The following is a 24,337-nucleotide window of genomic DNA, read 5'->3' as shown; positions in this document are numbered from 1 at the left end:
TGCAGGCTGGGCAAGGCCCTCACCGCCTCCACCCCTTCCCCTTGGTAACACGAGACACTGTGCCCCAGCTGTAAGGGGTGGGAAGGCTGGGAGGCGCAGGGTAGCTGTGAACAGGAAAAAGGGAAATGGGATCTGGTGGGCATCTGTGCGGCCCTGCTGTGAGGGTCACCTGGACGGTAGCGCACAGACTCTGGGTCCTGTGAAGCTTCGATGCTTTGTGGTTCTGGAAATCCTATAGGAGACGGTCCACAGCAGGTGAAGCTAATGCTCTCAGTGGAGGTGGTGAAGCTAAAGATCTCAGTTCAGACCGAAGGTGCCGATGTACATACAGGACAAGACCATCTCGTGTGGATGGACTTCAGGCACGTTTAACATGAATGCAGTCATGTTAATGCCTAGCATCTTCTATCTTGTGCCTCTCCTCAGGGACCCCCTCCTCAGTTCCTGAGGATCCTGTAACTCCCGTACAGGGGGATGGAGAGTGGGCTCTGTCCAGTCTGAGCCCTGAGTTACCCTGCGTGTGAGTCTGCTCAGGACCGCCGTAACAAATACCACAGACTGGGCCGCTTGAATAACAGACCGATCTCCCAGTCCTGGATGCTGTCTGAGATCAAGGTGTGTGCAGGCTGGCTTCTCCTGAGGCCTCTCTCCTTGGTGCTTAGACAGCCATCTTCTCCCCAGGTCCTCACGTGGTCTCCCCCTGTGCCTATCTGTGTCCTAATCTCTTCTTGTAGGACCTCAATCCTATTGGATTAGGATCCACCCTAGTGACCTCATTTTTACCTTGATCGCCTCTTTAAAAATCCCATCTCCAAATACAGCCACATCCTGGGGTCCTGGGGGTTAGGGATTCAGCATGTGAATTTGGGGGGACATGGCTGAGCCTATCCCATCCTCCTTAGGAACAAGGTGTGCCTCAGTCCTTCCTTCCCTCAAGTCACACGAGGTGATGTAGTGGCTCAGGGAGAGGCCACTCGTGCAGAGTCTGTGTCCCAGCTGGGGAGCCCTTCTCTGCTCTCTCTGATCAGGCCGTGGCCGTGCCAGTCCCCTCCTGAGGTGAGCAGTTCTGGGGTTTCCTGCCGTGTCGCCTGGCCGGCTGAGGTGCTCATTGTCAGGGAACTCAGGAGCCAGCAGCCTAATGGGGATCCCGGGGACTCTCAGGGCCTTGGCAGATGTCTCTCCCAGCAGATACCCTAGCGAAGGTGGGGAAACATTTGGGGGATTACAGGTGGGAGAGAGTCACAGTCTCGTTTATGCTTCAGAAAGACCACGTTGGGGTGGGATGTGAGGTGCACGGTGCGGGCAGGGAGTTTTGTCAGGGCCTGATGGAGGAACCGGGCACAGGATCGGGCTTGGGCCAGCGCTGTGGGCGTAGAGGTGAATTAGTGTGGGAACTGGCCACAGACTGTTGTCGAAATCTCGGCTTCCCTGTGCACCGAGGCCGAATGGAAATACGGAGCCAGGGATTTTGGAGGAAGAGAGAGATGGTTTTATTCTTCTGCCAGGCAGAAGGGAAGAAACAGCCGGCTAGCGCCTCAAGAACTGGGCCCGCCCTCCTTGAGAATCAGGGAAGGTTTTATACGTGGGGCTCTCGCAGTCCGGGGTATAGGATGAGGATCGAAGTAGTGAAGGTCTTGCATTCCTCCTTTCCTTTGCATTATTTCAAAACAGTCATAGCTGGCATCAGGCCGCCCGGTAATCGGGGTCCAGCAGTCTGGTAATTGCGTCCGTTTGCCTCTGGTTTATCGGCCGGTGACCTTGTTTCTGAAATGCAAAAACTATAGGGGGTGATTTGTTATGAGGCGCGTATAGAATGTAAGTGCTGGACATAATAAGGTTAGGGAGTGAGAGGCAGGGGATGTAACTGACACAGAGTTAGGGGTGATGGGTGCCAGAGGTAAATTACATAGTGTCAGGGAGTGAGGTTAGCTTTGTAAAGTACAAATCTAGTTACTACAAATTAGTGACAAAGTAAAACAAGGCGTGATGAACTCTTTCAGGCCAGGTTATGTTTCTTCTCTAGGCTGTTCACTGTTCCCTTTGGTGGTGGTTTTAGCATCTGTAAAACAACTCAGGAAGCGTGCCTCAGATACTGTTATCCAGGTACTTCAGAGAGGAGCTACAGCAGAGGATGTGGGGGGGGGATCTGTCCTGGGAAGGCCCCGTAGGGTCCTGCTCGGTTACACCCCGTGCCTGGGCTCGGCAACCTGGGAAGGTGGGGCTGCTCCTGGGTGTGGGGAGCTGCAGGATCCCGGTCCCCTGAGGGCCCTGTTAGCCCCCAAGGTGAGATAGGGGTGCAGTGACTGGACAGAGGCGTCTGGCCTGCGAGAGGGGTCCAGGCTGGAAATGTCACGGGACTCATCGTAGGGAGGGAGAGGAAAGGCCAATGGCGGCAGGTAGGTCACAGCAGACTACGTGCAGGTGACTGCGGTCCTGTTGGAAGCAACTCAGAGCCAGAAAGGAATGGCCATCAGGGGCTGACCTTCATTCTCTTGTTCCTTTGTAAAACCGCTGTGTCAGAGTTTGAGACACTGCCAGGAGATGTCTGGGGCCAGTGTTGCCATGGCTTCATCAAAGGGGTCCAGGGGGAGCACAGAACCACTGCAGACCCCGCCCATGTCCTCACTGGGAATGAATCCCATCGGGGCTCCTGGGCTCACAGACTTGAGGGAACCTCTGTCCTCAGGACTGGTCTTCCTCCTTCCTCTCACCTGCTGGTCAGAGGCCCAGGAAGCCCCAACCTGGCTCCACCCCCAGGGCCTGGATTCTGGGACAGCTTCGGGGTAAGCAAGACCCTCATGCTCCTTTATCTGCCTGGGGGCGAGAATGTCTTAAACGCTGCAATTGACTGATTACGGAGGGCTGAGTGTTTCCAGCAGGTATGGGTGGAAAGATGGGGCGTGAAGTTCCTATGTCTGCAGGGTCTTCCCAGCGTGAAGATCTGTGTGTTTCCCCCGGCCAGTCAGCATCCTCCCAGGAAGCCCAGATCCAGGATTACGAGGGCAGAGGCTCTCCCCTTGCTTATCTGTAACTTCCCACTCCCACAGCAAGGAGCCTGGCTCCCACCATCTGCCGTTTATGTATGCATTGCTCCTTTCCAGGTTACATGTGCAGAGGTTTCAGAATTGTTAGCTACTACACCCTGGAGAGAACTTCATAAAATAAAGCCCACTGTTTATATACGGTCCAGTTTGCCTTTAGTCTACAGATTCCATTCATTTCCATAGGTAACTTAGGTCAGCACCTTTTACCCCATCCCCTACAGTGAGGTGTTTCCATATATTTCTAATACATTTAGACTCTGTCACATTATGTATTCCATCCTGCAACACTCCTACATCCTAAATAACTAAATTTGAATAGATTATGATTGACCCCTTGGGCTATACACATCTGAGGGCTTAGACAAATGCATAGTGACAGGTATCCATCCTAGAGTGTCACATGGAATACTTCAAACCCCCCACCGCATGATCTGCTTATCATCTGTGTAGCTTTGCCTTTCCCAGAATGTCACCAATGGGGTCATACTGTGTGCAGCCTCCTCAGCCTGGATGCTTTCACGTAGCAGTATATACTGAGGATTTATCCATGTCTTTCCATAGGCTGATGGTGCATTCCTTCCTGCTGAGTAGTATTCCACTGCATGTGTATGGGCGGAAAAACAATTTTCCCTCTACTTTTCTAGGTTCTTGGTTGAGGCCCCCCTGCCCCTGAAATAAAAGACAGATTACCAGGAGAAAAACAGAAATTTAATAACATGTATACCTTCTGAATACAGGGGGGATAGCAAGGAAAACTGAGTCACTCCCTGAAATGATCCTCTTAAATACTGTCTTCAGCTAAAAACAGAAGAAAGATGTTGGGGAAGGGGGGGAAGGCCAGTTATGTCAGGTTATCGTGCAAAGCACAGTAAACAATGTGATTGTTTGCACATTTAAGTCAGGACATCTCCATTGATAAGTGTTACTTGGGATTTCATTATCCTTCTATTTCTGGTGCAAAGCGGGACAGACCCTTATAAATGGAGATTTCTCTATTGTAAATGTCCTTCACAAAAGGGCAATCTCTACTCAGTTTTCTGAGATTCCTTTTTTTTCTTTTTTTTAAAAATCAGACTGAAATAATCCTCATGCCAGAGAGAGATATTCTGGGGTGGCATATTCTACTCGCCTTGACATGGATGCTTATGCATTCATCTTTTGAGGGCTATCCTGATTTCTTCAAGTTTTTAGCCATTATGAAAGTGCTGCTGTGCATAATTGCATCCTCGTTTGCATTTGGACATAGATTTTCAAAGCAGTTGCCTAAATACCGGAAGCACAATTGTTGGATCCCAAGGTGAGACTTGTTTAGCTTTGGAAAAAACTGCCAAATTGTCTTACAAAGTGGCTGCACATGCATCCCACTGGCAATGAGGGAGAGTTCTGTTGTTCCTCATCTTCTAGCCATTGGTATTGTCATATTTTTGGAGTTTAGCAGTGCTAATAGGTGTGCTGTGATATCTCATGATTTTAATTTGTAATTCCCTAATGGTATATGATGTTGAGCTTGTTTTTGTATGATTTTTACTATCTGTATATCTTTTTTGGCTGGGTGTCTGTTCAGATCCTCACCCATTTTTTTTATGGGGTTGTTTTAGAGGTCTTTGTCTATTTTGAGTCCAGATCCTTTATCAGATACAAGTTTTGCAAATATTTTTCTCCCAGTTTGTGTCTTGTCTTTTGATTTTCTGAATAACGTCTTTGAGAGTAGAAATCTTTAATTTTATAAAGTCCATAATATTACTTTTTTCTTTTGTGGATTGGCTTTTTGCGTTGTGTGTTAAAACTCAAAGCTCGTGATCTAGAGACTAAACCCAAGGTCATGTATTTCTGTGTTTATCTCTGTAATTTTGATAGTTTCACATTTTAAATGTCTGTTAATAAGTTTGAGTGAGTTTGGTGTAAGTTTAAAGTTTGTGTCTAGTCATTTCATTTCATACAGTTTCCAGTTAATTGTTTCTTAACTATTTCGGAGAAGTCATGGGATACTTGACTGTATTTCAGTTTGAATTTCCGCAGTTTAGTGGACGCAGTGGAAGCGCCCTCAGGGGGCGGGAGGTGAACTGGGAGGCGGCTTGGTCTGCACGTTCCCATTGGCTGGCAGGGAACGCGAGCCCGCCTCCCTGACCCTCGGCGGGATCGCGCATTCTGCCTGCGGACTTGGCGCCCGCGCGCAGCTGACGGGAGCCCCGCCTCCCCAGGACCCGCTGGGGCTTCGGCTTTTGGGACACGCGGGGCCGAGTCCATGCTGACGGCCGGGCTTCGGGACAAGCCGGGGTCGAGTCCACACTAACAGAAGCCGGGTCTCCTCAGGACCCTCTGGGGCTTCAGCTTTGGGACACTGTGGGGTCCAGTTCATGCTGACAGGAGCCTGGTCTCCTCAGGACCTGCCGGGAGGTGATGCCAATGGGGGAAAAGGTGAGGAAATGTGGGGAGAAGGTTCCTGTGCGTGGCTGACCGCTGCGGGTGTCTGTCTTCAGAGGAGCCAGGAGAGGAGGGGCTTGATGTGGAAAACTGGGTTTTTGGCCCCTTTTGTGTGCGGTGTAGACAGAGTTCAGTGTTCTTTGGCGAGTGGCATCCGGTTTTCCCAGCACCGTTTATTGAGGGGACTGTCCTTTCCCTGGTGTGTTCTTGGCTCCTTTCTTGTGAATTAACGACCACGTACCTGTAGGTTGATTCCTGGGCTCTCTGCTCTGTTCCTCTGGTCTGTGCGCCTGTTTTTGTGCCGATTCCACACTTTTTTGGGACTGTAGCTTCGTGATGAAGTGTGAAGTCAGGGAGCGAGATGCCTCCAGCCCGTTCTCCTTCCTCGGGGTCACTTTAGCTCTTCTGGGTCCTTTGTGGCTCCACACACATCTTAAGATGGTTTGCTCTGTTTCTATGGAAAATGTCATTGGACTTTTGGTAGGGATTGCGTTGAATGTGTACATTAATTTGGCTAGAATGCATATTTTTTTTAAATTAAAAAAAAATTTTGGGCCACACCATGTGGCATGCAGGATGCGGGATCTTAGTTCCCCAGCCAGGGATCGAACCTGTGCCCCCTGCAGTGGGAGCGCAGAGTCCCAACCCCTGGACGGCCAGGGAAGTCCCACCTTAGAATGCATATTTTCACAATATTCTTTTTACCCATGAGCACGGAGTATCTTTCCATTTATTTTTGTCTGTTCAGTTTCCTTTATCAGTGTCTTCCAGTTTTCAGTGTGCAGGTCCTTCACGTCCTTGGTTAAATTTACTCCTAGTTTTCTTTTTGGATGCAATTGTAAGTGAGATTTTTTTTTTTAATTCTTTTTCTGATGGTTCATTATCAGTGTATAGAATCACAAATGATTTTTGTGCATTGATTTTTCTTTTTTTTTGTATCCTGCAGCTTTACTGAATTCATTTTTTAGTTGTAACAGTTTTTTGGTGGTTGAATTTGGAAAACTAGAATTCAGAAATCCCACTGTTTCAACTACATCCAGGTCATCCACAGCACCCAAGACATAGTGGCTCCCAATATAATCTTCCCACGGTGCCTCTCGTAGTATGTGGACTCCTACGAGGGTGATTGGCATCCCCACTGCGGGTGAGCTGGATCTGGGTAGGGCTTGGCCTCTATAACAGAGTTTGATGTCTGTATTTCTGGCGTGGTATGACATGGTTGTTTTGATGAGTACTTTATTTTCTAGTAAATTTCAAGTGTATAAAAAACTTTAAGGGGCTTCCCTGGTGGCGCAGTGGTTAAGAATCTGCCTGCCAACGCAGGAGACAGGGTTCGAGCCCTGGTCTGGGAGGATCCCACATGCTGCGGAGCAACTGAGTCTGTGCACCACAACTACCGAGCCTGCGCTCTAGAAGCCCGTGAGCCACAACTACTGAGCCCGCGTGCCACAACTACTGAGCCCACGTGCCACAACTACTGAAGCCCGTGCGCCTAGAGCCCATGCTCTGCAACAAGAGAAGCCACTGCTATGAGAAGCCTGCGCACCACAACGAAGAGTAGCCCCCGCTCAGCGCAACTAGAGAAAGCCTGCGCGCAGCAACAAAGACCCAATGCAGCCAAAAATAAAAATAAATAAATTTATTAAAAAAACAAAACAAAACAAAAAAACTTTAAATAGCAGTATCAAGTTTTCCACATTCACAAAATACTCCAGTTTGTTTTTACCCTGTGAGCGTGGGAGGGCCACTCTCCCAGGGAACCCAGCACATAACCCCAAAATGAGGAATAATTATGGTTTCCACGTTATAATCCTATCCCCAGACCTGCTTCAACTTTCACCAGCTGCCCCAGCTTTGTGGAAATGTATTTTCCATTCGAATACAGTTTTCTTTTCCTGGAACCATCACTGGGGCTTTTCCTCACTTTAAAAACCTTGCTGGATTTAAAGTGTACAAGATGAGCATGATCTGGGTGGTTTTTCTGTGTGGCTTCTTTCACTTAGGATGTTTTCAGTGTTTATCCACATTGTAACATTGATCATTATTTCATTCATTTTTTCCATCGTGATTAAAAACACATAACATTTACCATTTAAACCATTTTTTAAAGCTTTTTTTAAATAAAATTTATTTTATTTTTAATTTTTTGGCTGTGTTGGGTCTTCATTGCTGTGCACGGGCTTTCTCTACTTGCGGTGAGCAGGGGCTACTACTCTTCGTTGTGGTGTGCAAGCTTCTCATTGCGGTGGCTTCTCTTGTTGCAGAGCAAGGGCTCTAGGCACACTGGCTTCAGTAGTTGTGGCGCACGGGCTTAGCTGCTCCACAGCATGTGGGATCTTCCAGGACCAGTGCTTGAACCCGTGTCCCCTGCATTGGCAGGTGGATTCTTAACCACTGCACCACCAGGGAAGCCCCATTTAAACCATTTTTAAGTATACAGTTCTATGGCGTTAACTACATTCACATTGTTGTAAAAATATCCTCACCATCCATCTCCAGAGCTTTTTTATTTTCCCCATGTGAAACCGTAGCCATTAAACACTAACTCACCTCAACCCCTGGCAACCTTATTCTACTTTGTCTTTGAATTTGACTTATCTGGATACCTCGTACTAGTGGAATCATAGAACGTTTGTCCTTTTGTGTCTGGCTTGTTTCACTTAGCATAATGACTTCAAGGTTCATCCACATTGTAGCAGGTGTGAGAATTACCTTAGTTTTAAAGGTTGAATCATATTTCATTGCGTATATACTACACTGTACTTATCCATTCATCTGTTGAAGGATGTGTTGTGTTACTTCCACCTTTTGGCTATTGTGAATAATGTTGCTATGAATATGGGATACAAATGTCTGTTCCAGTCCTTGCTTTCTAATATTTTGGGTGTACATCCTGGAGTGGAATCAAGGGATCATACGTTAATTCCATGTTTATGTTTTTGGGGAGCTACCACACTGTTTTCCACAGCAGCTGTATAATTTTATTTTATTCCTTTATATGACAGAATAATGCAGCTTATTGGTATCTTCCTTATTTTGCTTATCCATTTACCTGCTGATGGACGTTTAATCTTTTCTACCTTGGGCTATTGTGAATAGTGCTGCTATGAATAGTTGGTGTACAAGTTTTTGTTTGAATGCCTGTTTTCCATTGTTTAGGTATATATGTAGGAGTAGAGTTGTTGAACCACATGGTAATTATATTTTATATTTTTGAATAAATGCTAAAGTTTTGTATACATAGACTGCACCATTGTACATCTCCACAAGTGACTTTTAAGGGTTCCATTTTCTCTACATTGTTGCCAACATTTGTTACTTCTATTTATTTTTAAATTTATTTTTAAAATTATTTTTATTATTTTTATTTATTCTAGTGTGTGTGAAGGGGCATCACATTGTGGCTTTTATTTGCATTTTCATCATGACTACTGATGTTTGACATCTTTTCATGTCCTTGTTGACCATTTGTATGTCTTGCCTGGAGAGCAGTCCGTGCAAGTCATTTGTCCGTTTCAAAAATTGTATTGTTTGTCTTTTTGTTGATGAGTTGTAAAAGTCCTGGGTATATTCTAGATAAAGAGTCTTATGAGATATATAATGTGCCAATATTTTTTTCCATTCTGTGGGCTGTCTTTTTACTTTCTGGATAGCCTCTTTTGATGCACAAAGGTTTGTAATTTTGAGGAAATCCAATTTATCTATTTTTTTCTTTCATTTCTTATGCTTTACTGTCAAATCTAAGAAACCATTGCTAAATTCGTGGTCAGGAAGATTTAATTCCTTGGTTTATTTGAGAGTTCATAGAGTCCTTTCTCGGTACCCACTAGGCCAGGCTTTAGGCCTGGGGTTGAGTCAGTGTGAGGGTTCAGGGGTCACGGTTTAGGGTTATGGGTCATTGTTGGAGAGTCATGGTAGAGGGTTGTGGTTAAAGGTCATGGTCAAGGATTAGAGTTTGGGGGTCAGGGACGAGGGTCTAGGGGTCTGGGGCTAGGGTTGTTAGGGGGTTACAGTTAGAGGTTAGGGTTCTTAGGGTTAAGGTTAGAGTTAGGTTTAAGCACAATTGGCCCTCATTGCCCTCCCCTGTTCTTCTCTCTTAAGCCTCCAGAATGGATAGGATTTGCCCAGGGTCAAACAGGAGTCAGGGAGCTGAGGTCAGTAACTGTTTTTCTGGCCTCCCTTCCCCCAGTCCTGGGCTCTGAGAGAAGAATGAAATGTCTGTTCTTGTCTCGGACTGTTTCTTATCCAACTCGGCCTCTGTCAAGGATTGGGGAGGGTGTCAGAAGTCATGCATGGTTTCCTTCTGCCCTCCCACCTGGGAAGGGTGATGCTGGCCCTAGTCTGCCTGGGCAGCCCCAGGTTCCAGCACAGCCCAGACAGCAGGGCACTCAGTGGGCATGTGTGGATTTATACAGGACTGGGTGCAGTGACCTGCCAGCCCCCAGATGCTGCCTTCTTAAGGGCTGGTGGGGCCCTCCTGGCACTGGAGGCATCCTTTGTCCCATCTGAGTGGGCATGAATAGACGATCAAGTCTCAGGCAGGACAGCCCTTGACCTCTGACTAGCCAGGCAGGCATCTGTGGTCCTCTAGTTCAGTTCAGCCTGGGCATTGTCAGGCCCTCATGTATAGTTACTGAGCTGACCATGCTTCCGGGCAATTGAACAGCTACCTGGTCAGTGTAGACATTCCTTTGAGAAGTTTCAACTACCAACATCCATGTGGTTGAGAAAAAGGCCTCCCTCCCCTTCACAGCCTTGTAGCTTGCCAAGAGAGGTAATAATCCTCTAAACATTGGAGTGTGTCCCTGACACAACAACCATACAGCAGACCACGGCCCTGCAATCCTTTGTCCTTTCAGTCGTTAGAAACTTTTGACATTCATAGTCATTAAGAATCAAAGATATGGGGGCAACTGGACCTCCCAGTGGAAGGTTCACACTGACACTGCATTGTCTTGGAGAGCCGTATGCATCCATGTGGCCTCTGGAAAGCCTGCCAATTATGGGTGCCATGGCTTGGAATAATTCTTGAGCCTCCCATTACTTCACCGCACAAGAGTTTCCTTACCACCCTAGCATTTGGTTTCTTCCCTTAGTAAAGGAGAGAGAAGAAACTACAAAAGGAGCAGTATTGTTTTTCAGGGATGGGTAATTAATATGGCCAAGGAGATGGCATAGCTCAAGGGCTCCCACCTCTCAGGGGCAGGAATGAGGTCTGTGTGTCTTCTGAGGGCACATGGGCTGTTCTGGGCCACCCTCTGAGATGTGAGGACCTGATGCCCAAGGCAGGAGATTTGAGTTTACCATCAAGAATAATCCTACCTTTTCAGCAAGTGAAAGAACTTCTTGCAGTCTTGGGAGGACAGTAAAAGCACTGGATGAGCAGCTGCAGCCCCTGACCCTGAGTGAACCCCTTTCTTCCTTTTGTGTCAGATTCTATGCTGTGCAGTGAGCTGTCATTGACTTAGAATCTGCTGCTTTCTCCCAGCCAGCATCTGTTCTCAGGCCCAAGTGCCTCAGTTTTCCTTTGGGAATTACATCTCACCTGCTTCCAGTCCAAACAGTTGCAGAAGGATGAGCCCATGTTGCACCCAGCTCGAAGATGGGTTTACAACCCACATCTAGCCAGTCCCATTTTCCATCTTCTGGTGATGGGTGAAGTATGAGACTGTAACCCAAGCCAGACCAAAGGCATTTAAAACCATGACTTTCTTGGAGTCCAGGAAAAGGAGAAACTCTTTCTCGGAAAATGGATGGTGAGTGGTTGTCAGCTTAGAATAGCTGTTGGCCCAAGGGCAGTGAGAGAGCCTGTGCCTGTGAATGGGGTCCCCTAAAGGCACTGAACAGGACAAAGATTTGGAGAGAAGCAAGGTCACACTGAGACAGTGTGAGCCACTGGACCTGCCAGGTCCAAACCCATTCTTCAACTTGCCACTTGCAAGTATTAATGTATTTCTACCCTTACAATAAATACTAATTTATTTTACTCCAGTAAGTGTGTCCAGTTGCTGGGAATAAAAAAAAGTCCTAGTTGTCACATCTGAATCAATACTCCCTGATCCTTCCTCAGGTGTCCTCACTGGGTAGGCATGACTGGGGGAGATGAAGACACTGGGTGGGGTCAGATACTAGGGGAGCTGCCAAACAGCTCTGTCCCTGTTCCTTCCCTGTCCTGGGAGAGGGAAACCCTGCAACAGTGATAGGATAACCAGTAGGGGAAGAGGTTCCTCAGTGATTAATTGGTCTTTTTGTGTTTTCCTTAATTTAGGGTGCATTTTGGTAATGTGTTTTTACAAAGAAATCCCCCGTTTCCTCTAGATTTCCAGTTACAGTAGTTTTCTCTTATTTGACTTTTAATTTTTCCTGTTTAATTTTCTACAGAATCATCACAAATAATGAAGAAATATTGATACTTTATTATTAACTGAAGACCCTATTCACGTTCCCTTTGTTATACCTTTCCTTGTTCCAGGATCTCAAAGGACATGGAGTCATCATGTCTGTTTAGTGTCTTCTGGGCTTTGACAGTTGCTCAGACTCTCCTTGCTTCCATGACCTTGACAGTGTGGAGGAGGACTGGTCAGGTATTTTATAGACTGCCGGGCACTGGGATTTGCTTGGTGGTTTTGTCGTGGTTAGACTTGGCTTTGAAAAAGCAGACCACAGAGGTGAAGTGCTTCCTCTTCACTATATATCAAGAGGACAGGCTCTTAAGGGAACTTCTCACTTAATATTCTTAATTTTGGTCACCCAGCTGAGGTAATGTTTGTCAAGTTTTCCCATAGTGAGGTTAATTTTTTTCCCACGTCCATCCTGTGTGCCTTATTTAGGAGGAAGTCATAATGCAGAACCCACACTTGAGGAGAGAGGGGTTAGCTTCACATCCTTGATGGACAGCTGAGTGTATATATGAATTGTTCAGAAACTTTCTGCATAGGAGATTTCTATTTAACACCATTCATCAAAAACTATGTAATTTATTTTTACCAGTTTGGACACATGAAACTTTAACTCTTAACTTTTGGTTATAATCCAGCACTACATTATTAGACTGCTTAGTTCATTCTTGCTTTGGCTGTTGAGAGCTTTTTCCATTTGCTTCTGTTTTTATTTTACATAATTTTTCTTTTGTGGGTTTCTAAAATTTTTGGTACTTCTTTACTTTCTGATATTTTAAGATTATCCTGCTTTATATATTTACTGTCTCAGTCCTAGCATCAGCCCTTTCTTCAAAGAGCCCTTGTTCCTTTTATTAGAGAATGGTATTAAAAACTTACACGTGGGAGCTAAATATGCTCAGCTGACAGTGCACGGAAATATATGCATGTATCCCAGCCTATGCATATACACATAATTATAAAGATTTCCATGTGGAACTGTGTGTATCTCTATTAGGCTAAAGATAGTTTATACTGATATCTCCAACCTGATCTGTTATGACATGGATATTGTAACCTTCTCTCTTTGTTTGTCTGTGACTTCCCACTGCAGTGGTCAGAAACCTGGCTTCTACCATTTGTCGTTTATTAAATTCACTGCTTGTTCCATTCAATTTCTGATATAGTAGTTTCAGTACTGTTAGCTGCTGCCCCTCATGGGAAAGAACTTAGAGTCCACTGTGTATGTATGGCATATTTTGCCTTTGGCCTACAGAGTCTGCTCATTTCCAAAGTTAACTTAGGTCAGCCCATTTTGTCCCACCACCAACAGTGAGTTTTTTCATACATTTATAAATCAGTTAGATTCTTTGTTATATTCTGTATGCCAGTCTTTGACACTCCCATATCCTAAGTAGCTAAATTTGAATAGATTGTAAATTACTTGTTGGGTTGTAAAAATCTGTGGGTGTAGACTAATACATAGTGACAGCTATTCACCACTAAAGTATTATATGGACTGTTTCAACCACATATTCCATAAACTGTTTACCATGTCAGTTTTGCCTTTTCTAGAATGTCATATAAATGAGGTCATACAGTGTGTAGCACTTCAGACTGGATTCTTTCACTTAGCAATGTAAGTGTTAGATGCATCTATTTTTTTTTTTTTGCCCGGGTTGATGGTCCATTCCTTTCTATCGCTGAATACTATTGCATTGCATGTATATGAGAGAAAAAATAATTTTCCCTCTACTCTTCTGTGTTCTTCATTGAGATCTCCCTTGTAATGAAAAGGAGATGAACTGGAGAAAACAATCAGAAGTTTAATATATACCATGCTTACCTCCTGTATAGTTGAAAGATGCCCAGGAAAACTGAGTCACTCCCTGAAATGGCCCAAGCCATTACCTTAAATGCTATCTTCTGCTGAGAACAAAAAAGGATGTTAGGGAATGGAAGAAGCCATTTAAGGGAGGTTATTAGGCAAAGCACAGTAAACAGGGTATGGTTGTTACACAGATTTATATCCAGGCCTGTTTCATTGACAAGCTTTTTTTTTTTTTTTTAAACATTTATTTATTTAGCTGCGCTGGGTCTTAGTTGAGGCCTGTGGAATCTTTAGTTGCGGCATGCGGGCTCTTAGTTGCAGCATGCGGGATCTAGTTCCCTGACCGGAGATTGAACCCTGGTTCCCTGCATTGGGAGCATGGAGCCTTAACCACTGGACCAGCAGGGAAGTCCCAACAAGCTTTTCTTGATATTTAGTCATCATTCAATTCCTGGTCCAGAGAGGGACATACCCTTACAAATGGAGATATCCTTAATAATTGTAAATTTACCTCATAAAAGGGTATTTTCTACTTGGTTTTGAAAGATTCTCCTGGGTCTTCTGTTTCTTAAATTTATCAGTGCAAAATAATCCTTTTGTCAAATGGGCATATTTTGGGGTGGTGTATTCTGATCCCCTTGACATGTATGTGCCCTAATTTGCTTATGAATTCATCTACAGAAGGACATCCTGATACCTTTAAGTTTTTAGCCATTATGAATAGAGCTGCTGTGCAGTACTTGATGCTAGTTTTGGTTTGAACACAGTTTTTCAAAGCAGTTGTCTAAATACAGGAGGTACATTTCTTGGATCCTAAGGTGAGACTGTTTAGATTTGGAAAAAACTGCCAAACTGTCTTCCAAAGTTGGTTGTACATGCATTCCACCAGCATCTTGAGTATATTCTTGTATGCTTATTTACTGCCTGTTTATCTTCTTGGGCCAGGTGTGTGTTTCAATCTTTACCAAATTTTAATGGTGTTGTTGGCATAATTTGAGTACAGATCCTTTATCAGATACGTGTTTTGGAAATAGTTTCTTGGAGTTTGTGGTTTGTCTTTCGGTTTTCTGAATAAGGTCACCAGACACAAGGTCATGTAGATTTTCTTTTTTTTTCCTAGGATTTTTATAGTTTGGTAATTTAAATTTGTCTATGGGCAATTTTGAGTGAATTTTGGTTTAAGTTGTAAAGTTTGTGTCTACATTCATTTCATTACATATGGTTTCTGATTAATTGTTCCTTAACCATGTTTTGAGAAAATACAGTGAGATACTTGGCTCCATTTCAGCTTGGATTTCCAAACTTAGTATATACAGCAGAACTGCCTTCCGGATGAGGCCTCTGGGTTTGTGAGTGCGGCGCTCCCAGCACTTCTCTGATGTCCCACAGGGGGCGCCGAACCCACCTGTCTGACCCTGGGGGCACAGGTGCACCCTGCCCACAGACTTTGCTCCGTGACAAGCAGACAGGAGCTTTGTCTCCTGTCAGGGCTGAGGCTTCTGGACCATGAGGCATTGTCCACACTGACAGGAGCTGGGTTTTCTCAGGAGCCACTGGTGAGGAGACTCCACAAGAGGAAAAAATGAGCAAGTGTGGAGAATCTTCCTGTGCAGCTGACTGCTGGGTGGGTGGGGCGCATCTTCAGGGGCCTCAGGAGAGAAAGGATTTAATGTGGAATACTGTGCGCTTTTAGTTAGTTTTATGTGCCGTGTAGATGGTGACCAGTGTCGTTCTTCGGAATCTGGTGTCTAGTTTTCCTGGCACTGTTTGCTGATGGCTTTGGGTAGAATAAACATTTTAATAATAGTAATTTTTCTGATGCATGAGCATGGAATATTGTTTTCTATTGTGTCTTCAGTTTCTTTATCAATGCTTTACAGTTTTCTGAGTATAGGTCTTTCATGTCCTTGGTTAAATTTATTCCTAAATAGTTTGTTCTTTTTGATGGAATTGTAAATGGGATTGTTTTCTTGATTTTTCTTGCTGGTGGTTCATTATTAGTATGCAGAAATAAAACTGATTTGTGTATATTGATTCCATATTTTGCAACTTTACTGAATTTATTTTTTAACATATTTTTTGAAGTAATGTGAAAAATTGTAATACTAAAATCTCACTGTTTCTACTGCACCCCAGGTGATCCACAGGACCCACGACATGGTAGCTACTAATATACTCTTCCCACGGTGTCTCTTAATATCATGTGGACTCCTACAAGGGAAATAAGTATCACAACTTTGGTTGAACTTGGTCTGGGTAAGTCTTGGCCTCTATAACTAAGTTTGATGGCTGTCTTATCTGATTTTCTGGCATGGTACTGACATGGTTGTTTAGAAAAGTAATTTACTTTTCAGTAACTTAAAATGTACAGAAAAGTTTCAATAATGGCCAAAAGTAGTCACATTTGCCACTTCACACAAAATGCTCAGTGTGTTTTACCCAAGGACCCAGCACATAATCCCTAAATGATGAAATCATGATGTCCACATTATAATTTAATACACAGGCCCACTTCAACTTTCATCTGCTCTCCCAACTGTATGAAAATGTCTTTTTCCATCCTGATCCAGTTTTCTTTTTCTGGAACCATTACTGAGTTTTCCCCTCATTTGGACAACCTTGATGGATTTAAAGCAGACAAGATGAGTATGGGATCTGGGTGGCCTTTTCTGTATGGCTTTTTTCACTAAGGATGTTTTTAATGTTCGTTTTTGTAACAAATATCAGCACTACGCTTTTTTTTTCATTGCCATTACAAATACAAAACATGACTTTAGCATTTAATTCATTTTACGTATCCAGTTTTGTGGTATTAACTACCTTCATGTAGTTGCACAAACAAGTTAACTAACATGTGTACATCCTGTGTGCATGGGAGATACCCAGGAAATTGAGTAACACCTTGGAATGGCCCAAGACATCACCTTAAATACCGTCTTCATCTAAAATGAAAAAAAGGGAAGGGTATAGTTGTTTCTGTCTACATTCATTTGATTGCATATGGTTTCCAATTGATTGTTGTATAACTAGTTTTAGAGAAGTCATGGGATAGGTGGCTTCATTTCACTTTGAATTTCCAAATTTAGTGGATTCTGCAGGCTTGATACAAGGTTTACAAACTTCATATTGGATCAGGACATCCCATGGTGTAACTGGTATTCATGGTTTGTTCAACAATTAAGGTTCTGTGTGATATGAGTTCAGCCTGGAGTAATCCAGGTTAGTTTCTATCTGTTATACATTTGTCCCAGGATGAAAGGACAAGAGAAATAAGGCCTACTTTATAAAAGTGCCTTTAAGTTAATTGATGGTATAATCTCAACCTTATTTTTAAAAAAATTTATTTTATTGAAGTATAGTTGACCTACAAAGTTGTTAATTTCTGCTGTACAACAAAGTGATTCAGATATATATACACACACACACACATACACACATACATATATACATACTGTTTTTCATATTCTTTTGCATTATGGTTTATTACAGGGTATTGAATATAGTTCGCTGTGCTGGACAGTAAGACCTTGTTTATCCATCCTATATATAATAGTTTGCATCTACTAATCCCAAACTCCCGATCCATCCCTCTCCCCTGTCTTCCCCTTGACAACCACAAGTCTGTTTTCTATATTTGAGAGTCTGTTTTTGTTCTGTAGATAGGTTCATTTGGGTCTCATTTTAGATTCCACATATAAGTGATAGCATATGGTATTTGTCGTTCCCTGTCTGACTTACTTCTCTTTGTATGATAATCTCTAGGTCCATCCGTGCAGCTGCAGATGGCATTGTTTCATTCTGTTTTGTGGCTGAGTAGTATTCCATTGCATATATGTACCGCATCTTCTATGTCCGTTCATCTGCTGAGGGACACTCAGGCTGCTTCCATGTCTTGGCTGTTGTGCATAGTGCTGCTGTGAATGCTGGGGCGCGTGTATCGTTTCAAATTATACTTTTGTCTGGACGTGTGCCCAGGAGTGGGGTTGCTGGTTCATACGGTAATTCTAGTTTTAGTGTTTGAGGAACCTCCATACTGTTCTCCATAGTGGCTGCATCAATTTACATTCCCACCAGTAGTGTAGGAGGGTTCCCTTTTCTCCACACCCCCTCCAGCATTTATTTCTAGACAGTTTAATGATGGCCATTCTGACCACTATGAGGTGATAACTCACTGTAGTTTTGATTTGCATTCTCTAATAATTAGCGACGTGGAGCATCTTTTCATGTGCCTAATGGCCATCTGTATGTCTTTGCAGAAATGTCTATTTAGACCTTCTGCCTATTTTTTGATTTGTTTTCTTTTTTGAGTTGTATGAGCTGTTTGTATATTTTAGAATGAGGCCCTTGTTGGTCACATCGTTTGCGCGTATTTTCTCCCAAATAGTTAGCACAGGTTCTGGAACGACTGGATACCCACATGCAGAAGAATAAACTTGGACCCTTACCTCCCCTCACCCCGTATACAAAAATCAACGCAAAATGGACCAAAGGCCTAGATGCAAGAACCAAAATTATAAAACTCGTAGAAGAAAACATGAGAGTAAATCTTCATGACCTTGGATTTAGTCATGATTTCTTAGATCTGCTACCAAAAGCACAAGCAACAAAAGACAAAATAGATGAATTGGACTTCCTCAAAATGAAAAACAGTTGTGTATAAAAGGAGCAAGGAATAAGATAATCCACCATCCAAAATGGCACAAGATATTTGCAAACCATGTATCTGATAAAGGACTGTAGCCCACCAGTCAAGCCCCCGGTGGTCCAGTGGAGTGTCTGTGTGGTCCCTCCCGTCCTTGGTGATCAGGGGATCTCAGGCCCCACAGCACCCGAGGGGTGGACACTGGTCATCCTCAGCACCCTCAAGGAGTGAGCGCTGGATGGTCTTGAGCCCAGATGCACTCCCATTACTGCCCTCAAAGGCTGACGGCTTCAGCATGCCTCCAGAAGGACACAGAGTATTTGCAAGTCTTTGAGAACCAAGAGAACCGTCTTCACTTTTCTGAAAAGGGCATCTTATTATTTCACAGCATGACCATTTTCAACCTGGCTCTCAGGGGTGCCCTCCCACCTTCTTTATTTCTCTGAGAGTGGCCATGGTGGTTTGGCTGTCCCCAATCCCCACACCAGGTGACAAGGCCGGTGGGGCCAGATCCTGGTAGTCCTTAGCTTCATTGGAGACTAACTCAGACTCTCAGCATCCTGCTTCTCCCCATCACCAATCCTCATCTCCTCCCCTCTCTCTTTTCCTCTTGCTTTTCAGTCTCAGATTTACCTGATGGTCACCACTCACAGTTCCCGCAGAGCCCAGAGATTTCTCCTTGAAGGAAAGGTTCTGGAAAATCAGAGGGATAAATAAAGAATGCAGCTGATTCCCGCCTTGTGCTGACGCCCAAGAGGGTGAGGAGAGTGAGTGTTTTCTCATTAGAATTTTAAATCCTCCAAGTAATAGATCATGGTGGGGGGGGGCATCCGATATCTTCCTGCTCATTCTAATAATGTCATTCCTGAATTTTAATGTGGTAAATAATTTAAATCATAAATATGCTGAGGGGGAGATCCATTTAAAAAATGTTAGAGGTAACTCCAAGGGATTTACAACAAACAAGGACACAGAACCCTGTGTCCAGACACTGGCTGAGAGATTCCTACCCTGAGCTGCAGTCTCCTGGAGGGCGGAGTGGCCATGACTCTCCTCCCGCAGGTGAGCCTACACAGGCACATCCCATGTGGGACCAGTGCATCGCAGAATCTTAGAGTGGCCAATGGCAGGCAGCCGGCTAGAGATGCGGACAAGAGAAAACTGCCCAGCAGCCTGGGACAACCCTGGGGTGAGGCCTTAGGAAGGGCCAGTGTCAGAGCCTCAGAGATAACTTGAAGAGAGTTCAGGCTGTTAGGGACATATTCAGGGCTTTAGTTGTGGATAGGATCAGGGCATTATTTAGTGACAGCTTAGACTGTAAGGGACAGCGTCAGGGCCTAAGAGATAACGTGAGAGCCTTAGTTAGACAAAATTCAGGCTGTTACTTAGGGATATATTCAGGGCCTTAGAGCCAGCATCATGGTCATAATTAGAATCAGTGTCAGGGCGTTAGTCAGGGCCAAAACTAGGGTGTTAGTTAGGGAAAGAGTCAGGTCATTAGTTACAGACAGTGTCAGGGTTTTAGGTAGGGACAGCGGCAAGTCCTTTGTTAAGAAGAGTGTCAGGGCCTCACTTAGGGGCAGCGTCAAGATGTTAGTTAGGGAGAGTCAGGACATTAGAATGTCAGGTTCTGAGGTAGAGGCAGCATCAGGGCCTTAATTAGGGACAGCGTCAGAGACTTACCTAGGGACCTATTCAGGGCCTTAATTATGGACAGAATCAGGGTGATACTGAGGAACGCCTAAGGGTATTAGGGACATCTTCAGGGCCTCAATTAGGGATAGCATCAGGGTGTTAGTTAGGGAAGGAGTCAGGCCATTATTATAGATAGTGTCAGTGCCTTAGGTAGAGAGAGCATCAGGGCCTTAGTTAAGGACAGCGTCAGAGACATACTTAGGGACATATTCATGGCCTTAGTTATGGACAGGATTAGGGCGTTATTGAGAGATACATGAGGCTATTAGGGACAGCATCGGGGTGTTGGGGAAAGAGTTGGCCGTTATTATAGACAGTGTCAGTGCCTCAGGTAGAGACCTCATCACAGCCTTAGTTAGGAAGAGGGTCCGGGCCTTGGTTAGGGACAGGGCCAGGCCAACAGTGAGGGACATGTAAGGCTATTAGGGACATTGTCAAGACCTTAGATTGGGCCAGCATCGGGGCTGTAGTGTTGACCAGTGTCAGGGCATTAATGAGGGACAAAATTAGGGTGTTAGTTAGGGAAAGAGTCAGGTCATTAGTTACAGACAGTTTTAGGGCCTCAGGTAGAATCGGCATCAAGGCCTTAGTTAGGAAGAGCATCAGGGCCTCCTTAGGTTCAGCATCAGGACGTTAGTTAGGGCCAGCAACAGGGCCTTAGTTGGGGACAGTGTTGTCAGGACCTCAGAGATAACTTAGGGGCCTTAGTAAGAGACATTTCAGGCTGTTAGTTAGGGACACTTCAGAGACTTTCTTAGGGATATATTCAGGGCCTTAGTAATAGAATCAGGGTGTTATTTTGTGACCGCTTAGGTACTAAGGGACAGCATCAAAGCCTAAGTTAGGGTGTCAGGGTCTTGGGGATAGCGTTAGGGACTTTGTAAGTTATAGCTTAGGCTGTTAGCTAGGGACAGTGTCGTGGGCTTATTAAGGGCAGTGTCAGAGACTTAATGAGGGACAGCTTCAGGGCCTTACAGGATCAGGTCCATACTTAGGACCAGTGTCAGGCCGTTATTTAGGGGCAGTGTCAGGGCCTTCTGTAGAGACAGCATCAAGGCCCTTAGGAAGAGCGTCAGGGCCTTAGGACAGGGTCAGAGACTTACTTAGGCACATATTCAGGGCCTTAGTATTGGACAGGATCAGGACCACAGTGAGGGACATCCAAGTCTATTAGGGATCGTCAGGGCCTTAGATAGGTTCAGCATCAGGGCCGTAGTTAGGACCAGTGTCAGGGTGTTATTTAGGGGCAAAATTAGGATGTTAGTTAAGGAAAGAGTCAGGAAATTAGTTACAGACAGTGTCAGCTTCTCAGGTAGAGACTTCAGGGTCTTAGTGAGAGCATCAGCATCTCAGGTAGGAACTGCATCAGGCCATTACTTAAAGACAGTGTCAAGGCCTTAATTAGGGAGAGTGTCAGGGCCTCAGAGAAAACCTGAGGACCTTAGTAAGAGACACTTCAGGCTGTTCGTTAGGGACATCATCAGGGTGTTAGTTATGGACAGGGTCAGGGTATTAGTGAAAGACAGCTCAGGCAATTAGGCACACCATCAGGGCCTTGGTTAGGGGCAGCGTCAGGGCGTAGTTAGGGAAAGAGTGAGGCCATTAGGTAAAGACAGACTCAGGGCCTTAGTTAGAGACAGCATCAAGTCCTTTGTTAGGGACATTGTCATGGCCTCAGTTAAAGATAACTTGAGGGTCTTAGTTAGAGATAGTGTCAGGGACTTAGTTATGGACATCTTTAGGGCCTCAGTTAGAGGTCACTTGAGGGCCTTAGTAAGAGACATTTTGGGTCATTAGTGACATGGTCAGGACCTTAGTGCCATCTTTAGTACATCAGTTATGGGCCGCATCAGGGCGTTAATAAGGGACAGCTCATGTTCTTAGGGGCCGTGTCAGGGAGTGTGTCAGGGCCTTAGTTAGGGAAAGAGTGAGGCCATTAGTTAAAGACAGACTCAGGGCCTTAGTTAGAGACAGCCTCAGTCTTTAGTTAGGGAGAGTGTCAGGGCCTCAGTTAAAGATAAGTTGAGGGCCTTTGTTAAGGACAGGGCCTTAAAGGGATGTACGTAAGAGTATCTTTGGGCTCTTTACCAAACTAAAACCCCCACAAAATAGAAGATTTTAGCATTCTTCATTCCAGAGAAGCTCATCAAGAGACCATCTGAGGCCAGATTAAAGAGAGTTAAGGCCCTGTACACACACTAATCCTTAGGAGCAACTGTGTCCTTAAACCATTGCCATAAAACTCCTCACCACATCCTCCTGCATTGGGACACACAGTTTTTGAGGGCACGAGTTTTCTGTGTCCCCCTTTGGCTGGCAAAGCAGTAAAGCTATTCTTTTCTACTTCTTCCAAACCTCTGTCTCTGAGATTCTATTCGGCACTGGTGCACAGAGGTCAAGTTTTTGGCATCAAATTTAGTACCCAGTATGGGGCTGACTTGGGGATGGCCCCTGTGGGTCCCCTGACTTGATTGGACACTCTATGATTTTCTCCATGCCAGCCTGTTTTGAGAGAGTGTAGGGTTGGAGAATTCCTTTAGAGGCCAGACTGCCTGGGACCCTTGCCTGGAAAGGCCGAGCCTCAGTCATACCCCATCTGCCATCCCAGCAGTTGGAACTCTGGGGCAGGAGTAGATGGCGGAAGAGGGACCACCCTAGCAACTGCCAAGGCCGTCTTTGCCTTGAGGATGTGCCTCTCTTCCTCTTGACTGGACTGCCCCGAATGTCCTACTCCAAGGGATTATTTTGGGGAAGCAGAAAAGTAGCATTTGGGGTGTTGCGATACCTCAGCCAGCATGTGGTAACTCCCCTGGCATGCACTCTGAGGTCCTTGTAGCCCTGTACATTTGGGGGAACTTTGGTTCCCATTTGGATGACTTTTCATTCCAGGAAATCTCATTTGGAAGGTGCACCACTTGGACAGAGGTCACAGGCTAAGTTGAGACTTGGAAGCTGATTTGAGTCTTGTGCTGTTTGGTTTTTGGTTTCTGTTTGATTTTTGGTTCCTTTGGTTTGAGGCTTCCATTAGTGGTGAGGATTTTGTTTTGTTCTTAGTCCGTGTATGAGTGTTCTATGGTTCAAACATAGGAAGTGCTTCTTCTTCAACTCCATCTGATAGCCAATGGGCAAAATCCTGGCAGACTGGTCAACCTGTAGTTGTAAACCTAAGACTAAGAAAAGAATGAAATTCTATTGTAATTTTGTCTGGCCAACGTATGGATACATTCTTGAAAATGAGGAAAGATGGTCTTTGAATGGTATAGCCTAAATGACTATACTATCCTTCAGGTAGAGTTATTTTGTCACAGGAAGAGAAAGACAAAAGAAGTTCCATATGTTCAAGCGTTTATGAAGCTACGTAATGAAGTGAGCAGCTAGGTAACAGGCTGATAGTACAAAGAGAAAAGAAAGTCACTTTGTACTAGAGCTGGTTGTTTCTGAATGTGGAAGAAAATAAGGGGCAAAATAAGATGGATACAGAAGGTGATGAAAATTTGTGAAAAGGGAACACTGAGGAAACAAGTTGTGCATGATCAGGATTTTCTAAGATTGGATTAAATTTAGTTGGGTAAATGGATTTTGTTGGAAGTGGGTTAGGGCAAGACTGGATTTGGTTTCTCCCTCCAAAGTCTTCTTGGAAGCTGCTTTTGATAACAGCTTGTGAGTTCCTTTGCCTGTGTCTGTGATCTGTATTTTTGTTTGAAATCTCCTTACTTTGGTTAAGTGAATAGGTGTTGTTTGGTCAATTCTAACAGTTCTTTTGATCTCCAGCTAACTTTGAGATGCTTTAGAAGGCCTCTGAGCCATCTCAGAGAGAAATGTTTGATTAGAATGTTAAATTACATGGAATTCCTAAAAATCTAGTATGTCCTGGTAAAATGTTATCAGTCATAATTCTAGTTATTTTTAAATGTTTCATGTAACAGCAATAATTGTTTCTTTTGTCATTTACATTGTGATCAAATGTTTAACAGTGACCTTTTAAGTCTTTATGTGATTTATAGATAGTTATTGTTGTGCTCTAACACTTTGCAAAAGTGCTCCATCTTCAAGAAGATTTATGTGAAGGACCTTTTGGCAAACACAGGTCTCTGATAAATTTCGTATCATAATGCCAAACTGGGTAAGAAATGAAAAATCTTAATGGAGAATCTGATGGCTTCATAAAAAGTTAACAAAAGGATTGGTTACTGGGTGAACTGGTGAATATAGTTACAGTGTTTTTGTTTTTTTGTTACTGGCTTTGACCTGTGTTTTCCAGTCACAGGGAAGTCCTTCCCCTCAAGCTACTTAGGACTTTGAGCAGTTGGGTAAATGACACCTC

General features: G+C 44.4%; 1 long non-coding RNA gene across 2 annotated transcripts in view; it reads left to right on the top strand.

Moving 5' to 3' along the window:
* Positions 1–24,337, top strand: part of LOC132355557 (uncharacterized) — a 35,923-nt gene that overhangs the window by 5,922 nt on the left and 5,664 nt on the right. The window contains exons 2-3 of one of the 2 annotated variants that reach the window (XR_009499657.1): positions 15,813–15,932; positions 18,940–19,076. This is a non-coding gene — a long non-coding RNA (uncharacterized LOC132355557). Of the gene's footprint in view, positions 1–15,812; positions 15,933–18,939; positions 19,086–24,337 lie in introns of both variants that reach the window. The other variant, XR_009499656.1, reaches the window with a different exon arrangement.

The sequence above is a fragment of the Balaenoptera ricei genome, chromosome 20 (genome assembly GCF_028023285.1).
Source record: "Balaenoptera ricei isolate mBalRic1 chromosome 20, mBalRic1.hap2, whole genome shotgun sequence".
Taxonomy (NCBI): Eukaryota; Metazoa; Chordata; class Mammalia; order Artiodactyla; family Balaenopteridae; genus Balaenoptera; species Balaenoptera ricei.
Note: the sequence above shows the minus strand (reverse complement) of the source record. Positions and strands in the feature narration are given on the sequence as shown.